Raw genomic sequence first — 13,012 nt, 5'->3', positions numbered from 1 at the left:
TTGTGGTTAAGACAATTAAAAGCTTAGTGTGTTTCCCAAGAGTGTATATATCATCATAAAATTTCACAAATATTAAAAGAGTCTAATCTGCACAATATAATAATAATTTATTAAATATTTTATTCAATGCCCTTTGAAATTTTGAGGCAGTATGAAGTGTTTCTATCTCAAGCTTTGCCTCATCTGGCCTGTAGATGGCAGTGCTCCATAAAGTTTCATGTTATAGCCTTTAATAAGAGCTCAGTCTTGACTTCAGTCTGTTTCTGCAGGAGAAACCTAATTATACACATTCCTTTTGAAACCACAGCTCTTGACACATTAATGTATCATCAAAATATTTTTCGCTCATTAATATGACTTGTTTGTGCTACTGCTTACTAATATCTTGTGTTGTTAACATGCCTATTAGAAAAGGCATTTGGATTAAATCTGATTTTACATAAGGCAAAACTCACTTGTCAATTAGGCTGTGACTGCATAGGTGTTTTTCGACAAATAAACAACTTAAACACACCGCTGTGGCAAGCGAGGCTGATTCAGAACAAACTTTGTCTAAGGGGGGGAATTTAGTGCGGCTCTCAAAGCAACTCAAGTAGGCCTAAAAACATCTTATTATCACCGCAATAGCAACCCAGTGGCTGGAGGGCAACGAATATCAAACGTGAAAAGATAAAACTCAAAAAAAGAAAAAGAAATTTGAAAGAGCGGAGTGTGAGAACGGCGGGAACTGTGAGGGAGAAAGACGGGAATTTAAGCTTGTTCGGGATGGGAAAAGGTTTGTGAACGTGCTGTTAAATGTATAAAATATAGTCGTGACTTTTGCCTTTCAGATATATTTTAAACATGTACGATTCGTACTCCGGTTATTTTAAGGATGAAAAGGACATTAGTTTTGACAATTATTTGATAGACCTAGCCTATTCATACAACCCTACCGCATGATAAGTTACCTGAAGCATCACACCTCTGTCCTCGGCTGTCAGGGTGTATGTTGTTGATTTACAGACATTTGTAGATGAGTAAAGTTCGTAAACAAACTTTGATGAAAATTTAAAAAGTATAGATGGATGGATGGATGGATAGAGAGAGAGAGAGAGAGAGAGAGAGAGAGAGAGAGAGAGAGAGAGAGAGAGAGAGCAACAAGCAGATGAGAGGCCTAGTGTGTCTGTTTAGATCTGATTCTTTGACAAGTCTGAATAGTCTTGGCTCATTTTAAAATTTAGTCAGTATAAGTCTAAGTCTAAGAGATTTTTTTGAGATTGAAAACCATAATAAATCCAATCAGTTAGTAAAGATATAGCCTAGCACAGAATAGTCTTAAGGTGTGACCCAAGTTGGTGTTTATAGTTTTAGTCTCAGAAATTATATATATATATATATATATATATATATATGTATATATATATATATATATATATATATATGTATATATATATATATGAAGACTTCAGATGCAAAAGCCTCTAAGTGCCATCTGAAGTTTTCTTCTAAAATGAGCATTTTTATCAAGCTTGTATACTGTAGCCTATTACTGAACCTAAACGTTCAGTAATTTAATTTTAATGGCAATTAATAGGTCATTTTCATTGCCATTAAAGTGAAATAACCAAACATAAACATACAAACTTGATAAAAATGCTCATTTTAGAAGAAATTTTCAGACAGCATTTGCTTTTGCATCTGAACTCTTCATATATATATATATATATATATATATATATATATATATATATATATATAATGTGTGAATATCCTATATTGTGTGTGTGTGTGTGTGTGTGTGTGTGTGTGTATAATAATACTCTTCTCAAGCCAACATAATTATGTTATAGATAAGCTAAAGCTATAGACCTCTCAGGGAATGTCAAAGGAACAATCACCATAGCAACATCATAAAACATCCTCAACTGCAAGGTAACAGCTGCGAAGATGATAGCACACACATATACACCATGCATACGGTTGGCCTCTGTCGAGATGTGTTGTTTGGCAGTGGCACATTTTTACCGCATTGGTTGTCTCACTTGTTGTCTTCATCACGTTCACAAGCGCTGCATGCGTGTGTGCGCGCGCACGTATTTGCGGATTTTAAACTGTTGTCTGAACGCTCCGAAACAAAGTGTGATTTGATGGACACTTGTTTGTCCACATTAGAAAACAACACTGCTTGTTTTCCATGATCTCCCACATCATTTTTTTGAACGTCTGCCTGCGTGTAGTTATTATAAGATTAAGATTTTACTTCAGGTAATGTTAAAGATGCTTTAACTGCACTTTTTGAGAAGGCAGAAATTCACAAAAAAAATTTGATGCGAAGCACAGCGTATTTACAGGAGCATTTTAGTGCGTATGATTGTGTGTCTGCGCGCATGTGCTGTGCTGGAACAGAAATCCCACTGTGCTAAATGACCTGTGACTGAAGTCTTCCATGTCAACCCTATGATTCACACCGAGCCCCCACGTCACCGTGCACACACATGCTCAAATGAAGTCGGCTTCCTACTGACGCCATACCCGGGCCTATGAAAGCGCGTGCACACACACCTACGCGCGAGCGCAGGCTGAGGAAATATTGTGATTCGATTATGTAGCGCGCAGGCATTTCCCTCAATGCATATACAATTCAGTTTCCGCCCTAGACGTTCAAGGAAGAAGTCCTGCGACGTGTTGACCGAAATGATTACTATTTTGTTTTTCACCTCCGGTGTTTTGTTTTATTGGTACAGAAAGTGAAGGCGGACTCCAAACAAACAAACAGCGAAAGTGGGGAGGAAAACCTCAGCGCGTCAACAAACCTCCGAGTGAGAAACCAGACATGTGACTGGTTAATTCTCACTGACACGATAAACCTGGATAAATACACAACATAAAAAAAAAAAACCTCTTTGTCCTCTCATTCACATCAATCCGAATAGTGTTGCCAAATTGTGCTTTTTTAAGCTTTGCTCCAGTACTACATTAAATAGCAACATGTTTTTTTTCACTCAGTACCCTTTTTTCCTCTCTCACCATCTGTTAAATCATGGGGGAAAGAGGGAAAAGTTGGGAATTAACAAGTTTCCACATGTTGCAGGTGAAAGTGGCACAATTTTTAATTATACCTGGACTCCACTAATTCCAAATACTTAATATAACAAATGGCAAATCAGCTCCTGGCTGCTCCCTGGATAATTGGGACTCGCTGTACTCAGAGTTTCTTTAGCGTCTGCTACATTAATTAACGCTGCAATGAACCCAGCCACAATATGTTCTGTATTTGTTCAAATTGATTCCCCTGGTAGCGTCTGTGAAAGGTGGGAAAGCACAGGACGATGAGGCTCCAACCTGAGCTTCATTAGTTCAGCTCACAACCCACTCGGCCTGCCACGGCTCTCGTTGAGCTCTGTAGCTTACATATATGTTTGAGCTGAATAGTATAGAGCAACAGGATTAAGTGGCAGAGCTAATGTCCTGGTAAAAGAGATCCAAAGTGATTTGGATTAGGGGCCATTGCTTTTGCTTTCCAGGACAAAGATATACACACAAAGTGTAACCTAAGAGGTTTACGTTAGTGAAATAACGTGTCTTTTCAATATGTGTCCATCCAGTGAGATTCTATAATGAATTTCATGCGGAGCGGCGTATTAAACCAGGCCTTATGGAAAATTCCATTTTGTCCTTTGCAGTAAAAGCCAAAATGCATGCTAATCTTAATATACAAATATAATGTGCTCCCTTTGGAGATTGCTGTCAGCAGGTGGGCAAAAATATTATCGGATTTATTCCTGGAGTATCAAATGTAAAGATTATAGATGAAGATGAACAAAGAAAGTGATGAATTTGTCCTTTTGTTTTTATAGGAAGTCAAGCATCTGACCACATCTGCAAAAATCTTTTACTGTTCGATTTTCAAGGGAGGAAAATGAAACAGTTAGTTGAATATTTACCCATCCCCCCTTTTTTCCCTCTATTTTTCTCATTCTCTTTCTTAATCAAGCAATTTCACCATCCCTCCTCCACTCCCTCTCTCTTTCTCTCTCTCTCTCACCACACACGCACACCTAGAATAATTATCCCGATATGTGGTAGAGAGTGTCCTTCTGTCTACAAGCAATGTCTGCATTAATGTCCTCTCTTTCCTTCCGCTGGAGTCTCTACCTTTTTTGGATTAATTTCACCTCACCATTCTTTCTCGTTTTCTCTAAGAGGATTGCGCATAGTAGCATGTTGTACGCCCACATATAATATCTCCTGTCTCCGCCCTTATGTGTTACAATGAGAGATAATGGTTAAGAGACAGGATTTCGAAAATGAAAGGCTTTACATGCCATAAACACATTAAAATGAGTTCTCTTTATGTGTATGTGCGAGTCTGTATGGGGAAATGTGACGAAAAGGGTATGTGAAACAGAAAATAGAGAGGGTAAGAGGGAGGGAAAGAGAGAAGAAATACTTTGTGTCTGAGTGTATTATTAAGCTTTGTGTTTTCAAAAGCAAAACTCAGACATTTCCAACATTTTGCCAATGTTATTTTTCTCAGCCCAAAGTATAACAAAATGTAACTGACAGGCTTTCATCCTTATACATTCATCCTAATTTCCATCACATCTTCCTCTATTTATTTTTATTTATAGAGTCAAAATTAAATTTAAATTTTTTATTTCATGACATGGAGAAATAAAACTGTTGCTTCTGATCATTATCATTATTATGTCAAGAAATATAAGGTAGTCATTCTGCAATTTCATTTAAATATAATTTCAGCATTTTCAGTAATTCTACAAAGATTTGAAATATAACTGTTAAATTACTCACAATTAATTTGTTGATTTTTCAAACATTATTGCATCATCTATAGCTTAAAACAACAAGAGAATAATGGGCTAAACTCTAGGACCCAGTAAGTTAATGTAATATTATTACATGCTAATAAGATAATTGAGTGTGACGGCCATAATGAGTCAGTTCCCACTAATAGGTTTTGCTTTAATTTGCCCACATCAAACCTTAGAAACTTTTTAGTAATGGAGCTAATGTCCAGATGGAGAACGGCTGTTGAATGTTTCTGAATACAATCAAATTCTAGAAGTGCAGATGGAGGCAATGCAGTTACTTGCATCTAAGAAAATATTTGTATTTGAATTTGCTTACCTATAGTTATTCACAACTTACAAATCCATTCACATAATGGATAATATGCAGGGTTCCTACGCAGTTTAGAAAAGTAAGTGTGAAATTTGAAAAAGTATGGAAAAAAGAAATCACAGTATGGAAAAATATTTGTGTTTCCAGACTATTGGCTTTATTCAGTTTTATAATTTATCATACCTGCAAACTAGTCACATTTTTGTGAAATTAGCCGACGGTTTGAATCAAAATACGTCATTTATGTGAATCGTTTAGATCCAAAGAGTTTTATTTTTCGGTGTCACAAGATTCGAAAATGGGCTACTTTCCCATAGACTGGAGTGAGTCGCGATCTTTCTTGGTGCTCTGTGGCGTGATAGATCGCTGTAGCGCTCGTGACCATCTCTTCCGCTTTACTAGTTACAACACAAAATAAACATGATTGAACATCCAAAGGTATGTTGAAAGATACAGTACAACTTACCGAAATCTGTATCATGTCGCATGCAATCGATCAATCAGTGTTTCCTACTTTTTTTTTTTTTACAAGTCTTTGTCAGTCGCATATCAGAGATTCGAAATAATATACAGAAGTGTACATATGTGCCTTTGACTGTACCAGAAGCCACTGCCATGCTATCTGAATTTGAGCCTATCTCCATGTCCACTTTAAAAGATATTGTTTCTAAGTTGAAGCCTACGTTTGCTCCTCAAGACATTATTCTGACATCTCTGTTAAGGCAAATCATTGAAACGGTTGGTCCATAATAGTTTCTATAATAAATAAAAGTCTTATTTCAGGGATTGTCCCCGATTACTGTAAATACGCTGTAGTTCAGCCCTTACTGAAAAAAGAAAATCTGGATAAGAGCGTTCTCTGCAATTATAGACCAATTTCTAAACTTCCATTTCTGGCCAAGATTTTAGAGAAAAGTGTTCTTATTCAATTGGAGTCTTTCCTTGATGAAAATGAAATTTGTGAAGTATTTCAGTGAGGTTTTAAGAAACATCATAGCAGCATTATTAAAGGTTTTTAATGATATTTTTTGGCAACCGATCAAGGGAATATGACTGCACTTTTGCTTTTAGATCTCACAGCAGCATTTGACACAATTGACCATCATATTCTCATCTCACGACTTGAAACGTGCTGGCATCTCTGGGAATGCCTTAAAGTGGTTTAAATCCTATTTGTTAAATAGAAGTTTCTCTGTTGGTATGGGTGAGTGTACATCAGCCTCATCACCTTTATTGTGTGGTATTCCTCAAGGGTCTGTGTTAGCACTAGAGCTGCACGATTAATCATATCGCAATCGCAATCGCGATGTCAAGCTTGTGCGATTATATGACGCAAAATGCTGCGATTTTATGAAATAAAATAATAATAAGTTAATAAATAAATAAAAAAAGAAAAAAAAATACATGTGTGGACACAACAACCCATTATCTGAGAGCTGTTTGTCCATTTTATACACCACTAATAAAAAGAAGACCAGTCAGTTTCAGTTTAGGCAGTGGCATGTGTGGCGCGCATGGTCATGACTTTTCCGGTGTGCAGCGCAGAGAACGGGTAAAGATGGATGCGGAGCAAACGGTCACTGAACTGGTGGCAAGAAAAAACGCTACCTCTGTTATATGGCGATATTTTGGCTATAAGATTATAAACCCAGATTAGTAGTGGTTGAAGAGGAAAGAGGATTTAATTCGGTATCGCACGCAGCGCTGTTATCGGTGCGCACATGACGCACATACAAGGCTCGCGCGCACAGAGAGAGAGAGAGGCGCGTTATAGCTCGCGAACTCCAAATTGATTTCTCTTTCGCGTCCTCAGTGCACTTGGATGGTCACATACACGCATTATGTCAGTCAAAATACCCCTCTCAGCAAGTATTCATGTGAACACATTCAGTTATGTCTTAATTGAACGAGGTGAGAATTCGGATGTATATCTGTCCGATGTGTGCGTGCATGTCTTACTCTTAAAGTGACAGCAACCTATAAATACCTGCTGTTGTCTGTCATGTAAATCAAACAACAAAACACAGCTTTAACAAAGATTAATCTATATTAAATTTATACAATGAACAGTGTCATTTTACATTTAATTATTACATTTCTGTGCATGAAAATTAATACTACAGTTAGACCTTATACTTTATTTGTAACTTTATGTAGTATTTATCTATGCTTGTTGTAATTGGTGTACAGTATTTGTTCTTTTTACAGTCTGTTCACTTGCCTTTAATAATGTATTATTTAGGCTAGCAGTTATGCTATGGTATCAGAATAGTTTAAGTGGGCTAAGTAATAAATGCAAAGTTAAGTTACCCCCATCCAATTTTTTTTTTTTTGTGCTGATCCGAAAAATGATCCGATCTGTGACGTCATAACCGTGATGTGATCCGAACTTTGAGTTTTGTGATCCGTTGAACCACTACAGATTAGTAAAGAAACAAATATCTTAAATGGGATTATAACAAGTTTGCAGTAATGCAAAGATGTTATTTAATTTCATAAAAATATTTTAATTTGAAAACGCTGTGCATTTGTTTGCTGTTGTTGCTAGTTTGAGTTGAGAAATACACATTTCAGCATTATCAGTAATCTGTGTGTGTATTTTCATTGAGAACCAAGCAAGATGACTCATGATACTATTTGTTTATTATATCGCTATCGCAAATCGCAATCGCAATATTGACCTCAATAATCGCAATATGACATTTTCCCCAAATCGTGCAGCCCTAGTTAGCACCACTTCTCTTTTCTCTTTATATGCTCCCATTAGGTTCAATTCTGCACAAATACAGTGTGTCCTTTCACTGCTACGCAGATGATACACAATTGTATGTACCATTCAGGTCAAATGATTCCACTGTCATGGAAAGACTGTTGGCTTGTCTGAATGATGTGAAGGCATGGATGTCTATAAATCTTTTGAGCCTAAATGAATCGAAAACAGAATTGATTATCTTCGGTCCTTCTGAACTTGATAACGCAGTTCAAATTAAGCTGGGTCCCCTGAGCCCCTGTAGGAAATACCATGTAAAAAATTTGGGGATGATTTGCGATAGCGCACTAAAATTTGACAATTAGATAAATGAAATTGTCAGAACGAGTTTTTCCAAACTGAGGATGATCTCTAAGATTAAGCCTTTTTTATCCCAGAAAGAATTTGGAAAAAGTTATTCATGCATTTATCGTCTCAAGATTAGATTACTGCAATTCGCTATATTACTGCAAATGGTCCAAAATGCGGCTGCAAGAATGCTCACAGGCACTGGTAAATTAGATCATATTACCCCGGTATTAAAATCATTGCACTGGCTACCTATTTCTTTTAGGATTCATTTTAAAATTGTATTATTTGTATTTAAATCTCTGCATGGCAAACATATACGATAGCGTTCGATCATTGAAGTTGGGGAGGTTGCGAGGTTGCTAGTATCATGCCTCTTCTGATCCTAGTTTAAAGCAGAACTAAGTAACTTTTTTTACCTTCATAAATAGTTTTTTAAGTCCTTACGATGGTTAATTGACTTGTAGTGGTGTGTTTGAGGCGTGCACTAACACCCTCTGTCACGCCTACACCAAAAAACAGCACTTGCAAGTTGAGCTGCGCCGACCCGACACAATCTCGCCTCATGTTCACGTTCACGCGAGAGTGACAAAATGCTTTACGGTAATTCAAAAACAATGTATATATTATAACTAGGGTTGTAACGGTATGAGATTTCCACGGTATGATAACCGTCTGAGTAAATATCACGGTTTCACAGTATCACAGTATACGGTATTAAACAATCAATTATTATTTATATCATCAATTAAAATGACCAATAAATTCATTAAAATGTTTGTTTTCTCTATTCAGATTTCAATAATCAAAAATAATCAAACACATTTAATAAATGATTATGGATTAGAAGATGAACAACTTTTATTAATAATTAAAATTCAGAAATTCTGCCTTGACTAATTCTTCTGGCTTTTATTTTTTAATACAAATATTATCAAAACGATGAAAATGAAATTAACTTTTTTATTATTATTTTGAGAAGTACATTCTATTTAACAATCATAATAAATTTCAGTCAAATTCTTCGAGTTAAAAACTGGTCTTTTATTTTGACGGGATGTAGTGAAGAGCTCTGAGTTTCAGTGTATTTGACAATGGTTTTTCTCAAATAAAATGATAAAATGCTCATTAAGCGCTATCTCAGAGCAACCTTGGATATGTTTGTGTTCATGTCCTCTGATAACGAGACAGCAAACACTGAAAAAACAATAAGAGCGTCGCACATACTTGAGTATGTAGTGCAGGAAACGGCGCAGCTCATTCACACAGACTGACACGCAAAACAAACAGATATATTTATACAGCCGTCTTTTTGCGCTTTAATATTCACAGACCCCGCCTAGACCATGTCACGATTTTATTTATTGTACAGCTCTGCTTTCGTTTTATTCATCAGTCCAAAAAATCGCGCGTTCATGACTGGATTCCCTTTCCATCACGCACATCATACGACCTAAGTTATAAACGGAACATACCTGCATCTACACGGATGGTGTTCTCGAATATAGGTCAACATGTTCGATGTGTTTCCTCCTTTTGCAGGTAGGCCTACTTTGCGCCCGCATTGTTTTTGGATATCTACACTCGAGGACAGCCCCGCGTTTGTTTTTCTATAGGCTATCCAAAGTATTCCCATAATGCAAATTGTAACTTATTTTTCAACGGGGCATAGAGATTAGAAATAGCAACTTCTGTCTCTGACATTGTCTGCTGTATGTGTGGAGCAAGTTTAGAGTGTAGTGAAGTAGAAAGTTGTTGTCTATGCGCAAGTGAAATTCTGCGTCTTATTTATTTATTTTTTTACAATACCGTAAATAAGCAAATGTACACGATATGATAATCGTACGTGTTCATACCGGTATATCGTTACAACCCTAATTATGACTTTAAGACAATTTCGAAACTTACCCACCTCCTTCGAGATTTCTTGTACTGTATTTGCAAAACTACTGTGCTGGTGAGCGTTGTAGTCGTTGCAGTCCAGAGCTGCGCTTGGAGTATTTGCGACAATGTGATTCACTGAAGGAACCTGTAGGGGGAGCTTCGCAAATCTTACTGAGTTCCGCTTTAAGATGTACTTTTGATTGTCTTAAGGTTTATATTTTACTTAGGCTGTATGGATGTGACCCTTTTTTAAAAGTTGTCTTCTTATTGTGTTATTATTTGTACAGCACGATGGTCAACGTTGCTGTTGTTTTATTCAGTGCTTTATAAATAAATTTGAATTTGAATTTTACTTCAGAAAAGCTGTTCAATGTCCAAAAACTCATTATTCAGCTACAAAAATGAACTTCGAGAGGAGCATTTTGCTAAATATATGCACTATAGGCTATTGCATATTCATTGTATTTGTACTTAACATGTGCTTCGATATTGAAGTATAAATCTGTTTTATGACAGCCACCATTTAAATGTTTAGGCCTACATAAAAAAAAGAGTAGAAAAATAATTGTCATTAAAAAATTATTATAATATTGTTATAAAAACTTAATATTATAATGATGTACCAGCTGTGATTCCCTGTATAGTTTACAGCATTAGTTGAGAGAGATTTTTTTTCTTTGAGGAAATTTGCCATGTACTGTACCTGATAGGCCCCAAATGAATCAATACTGAATCAAAGGTAATCAAATCAAAATCAAATCGCAAGCTTCTGAATCAAAATCACATTCAATTGTGAAATTTGTCAATGCTCAGCCCTAGTGCCAATTATTATTATTATTATTATTATTATTTATTTATTTATTTATTTATTTATTTATTTTACTTGAAGCAAATGTTGTTTTTCCATTTATGTTCTTGTCAGAGTGCACCAGAATGCTTTGTTTACATGTTAAAATCACAAAAATCTTCTCCTGGGGGAGGATGCCCCCAGACCCCCCTAGAACTAGGGTGAATTCAGGTTGATTGGGACACTTCTCAATGGCAAAAAGTGTCTCAATCACCCTGAATTCACCCTATTTAGTTCCTACACCTCACCTTTTTCACCTCTCTTCATTTTGCAGATATATTTATACAGTTATGAATTTCTAAATTATTAGGGAAACTGTCATACTGTGCTTGTGTAGGCTACTCGTACTCGTAGGCTACTCTATAGAAATGCTTTGATACCAACAACCAATACCGACAACAGAGCAAACACTGACCAGAATGGATAAATCACAGAAGGATGTCTATAAAGTAAATGTTTTGAATTATTAGACAAATTAAATATTTATGCTTATGTAGCGAGTGGTATGGTCATAAAGGGAACAAACTAAGTTACTATGCCACCCTGTTAAACAGGGAATATAATAGTACTTGTAGATTAATCCCCAACAAAAGTCACACATGTGCGTGGTTTTAAGAAGAGAAGGGCCTAGACGTGAATACTAAATACAAAACTTTATTTCAACAATCAAACACTAATTTAAAAATAACTAAAATACTATAGGACCCGGACTTTCAAACATGAAGCAGAGAAAACATAAAAAAGGAGACCGAGGCTTACCAATGGCAGAAATCGTTTGGAAGGAGGTCTGGAAATTTGAGTATGGAAAAGTATGGAATTTTGAAATGGAAAATGTGTAGGAACCCTGAATATGTCATGATGTGGGAAAAATAAAGCAATAGAACAGAAAGAGTAATTTCACATAATGTTACGAACATCACTTCTGACACTACTCCCTCTCTCCAGCAGACATAATGACATACAATGCACCATAAATTTTCTTCTGAAATTTGTATATCATCATAATAACTGATAAATGACAATATTAGAGAATGATTTTTACTACAGATTCATTCAGAGAAGAACAAATATCTTCTGATTTCACACGTTTTTCACCAGAATTTCTTTCGTTGGCTCTGCTTTTCTTTAAGTTGGAGGCAGTATTGTTAGACTATATAAATGCATTGTTTAATTGATATTCTGCTAAAACTCCATCAAAAATATCCTATTAAATGTACAATAAAAACTGGCAGCTGTATTTTACAGTAAAAAATAATGTGAAAATGTTTCTGGTAGTACAGGATGGCATATTGGTGCCTATATACTTAACTTATAATCGTGTTTCATTAAAGACCCCCTGTGGTGAAAATCAAGTTTTTAATGTTGTTTATATATGTCTTTGTGGTGTTTTTAATATGCTTTCAGACAAACCATGTGCAAATTCATAAGCCAACACCATTGCTGAGTATTTACCTTAAAAGTCCAGTGAAGCAAAGACAGTCTCAAAAACGCGGTTTGAAATCACTGGTGTTTCTGACATCACAAACTACCTTGTAACCAATCACATCAAAGTGCGGGCGGGCTTTAGCATATTATTATTCCTATGCTGTGAAGCAGGGGAGTCTCAAGAGAAGCCATAACAGTATATTTTTTTGTTGATATGAAAAATCGTGTACATTTAGCAATATAGATGTATACTATGATGTTATGGTGAACTATATGCCTTTCTCCACTGACGTTCTATGATGTTCAGAGCATTTCTAAGGATGCTGATTTTCAGAAGGCAGACTGAGATGGTGAACAGGAACATGGTTTGTGTAACATTAGCAACACATTATTAGCTGTTATTATTAGTCAAGCAAAATGCTAATCATATTAATTACTGTTATGTGTCCAACGTTGTAAAGAGCGATACCTTTGTGCAGTGGTTACCACAGTAACTTGAGTAAAAGTTGACCAGGTGGGTCTCTGAGCTGGTGTGAGTGAGTGGAGGCGGGGCTAATTTGAATATTCATTGATCCACATATACTAAATGACGCAAGGGTGAGGAGTTATATTTAAGCTATATAAAAGCATGACAATTTTTTTTCACAGGAAAAAACATTTAAATATGTAATTTT

General features: G+C 35.9%; 1 protein-coding gene across 1 annotated transcript in view; it reads left to right on the top strand.

Annotated features, from left to right (window-relative positions):
• Positions 1 to 569: 569 nt before the first annotated feature.
• prkd1 (protein kinase D1) overlaps positions 570 to 13,012 on the top strand; it is a 79,351-nt gene continuing 66,908 nt past the window's right edge. The window contains exons 1-2 of the mRNA XM_048192004.1: positions 570 to 775; positions 3,840 to 3,909. The gene's annotated coding sequence lies outside the window, so the exon portion shown is untranslated. The remainder of the gene's footprint in view (positions 776 to 3,839; positions 3,910 to 13,012) is intronic.

The sequence above is a fragment of the Megalobrama amblycephala genome, linkage group LG5 (genome assembly GCF_018812025.1).
Source record: "Megalobrama amblycephala isolate DHTTF-2021 linkage group LG5, ASM1881202v1, whole genome shotgun sequence".
In the NCBI taxonomy this organism is placed as follows: domain Eukaryota; kingdom Metazoa; phylum Chordata; class Actinopteri; order Cypriniformes; family Xenocyprididae; genus Megalobrama; species Megalobrama amblycephala.
The sequence above is the reverse complement of the archived record's forward strand: the minus strand, read 5'-3'. Positions and strand labels throughout refer to the sequence as shown.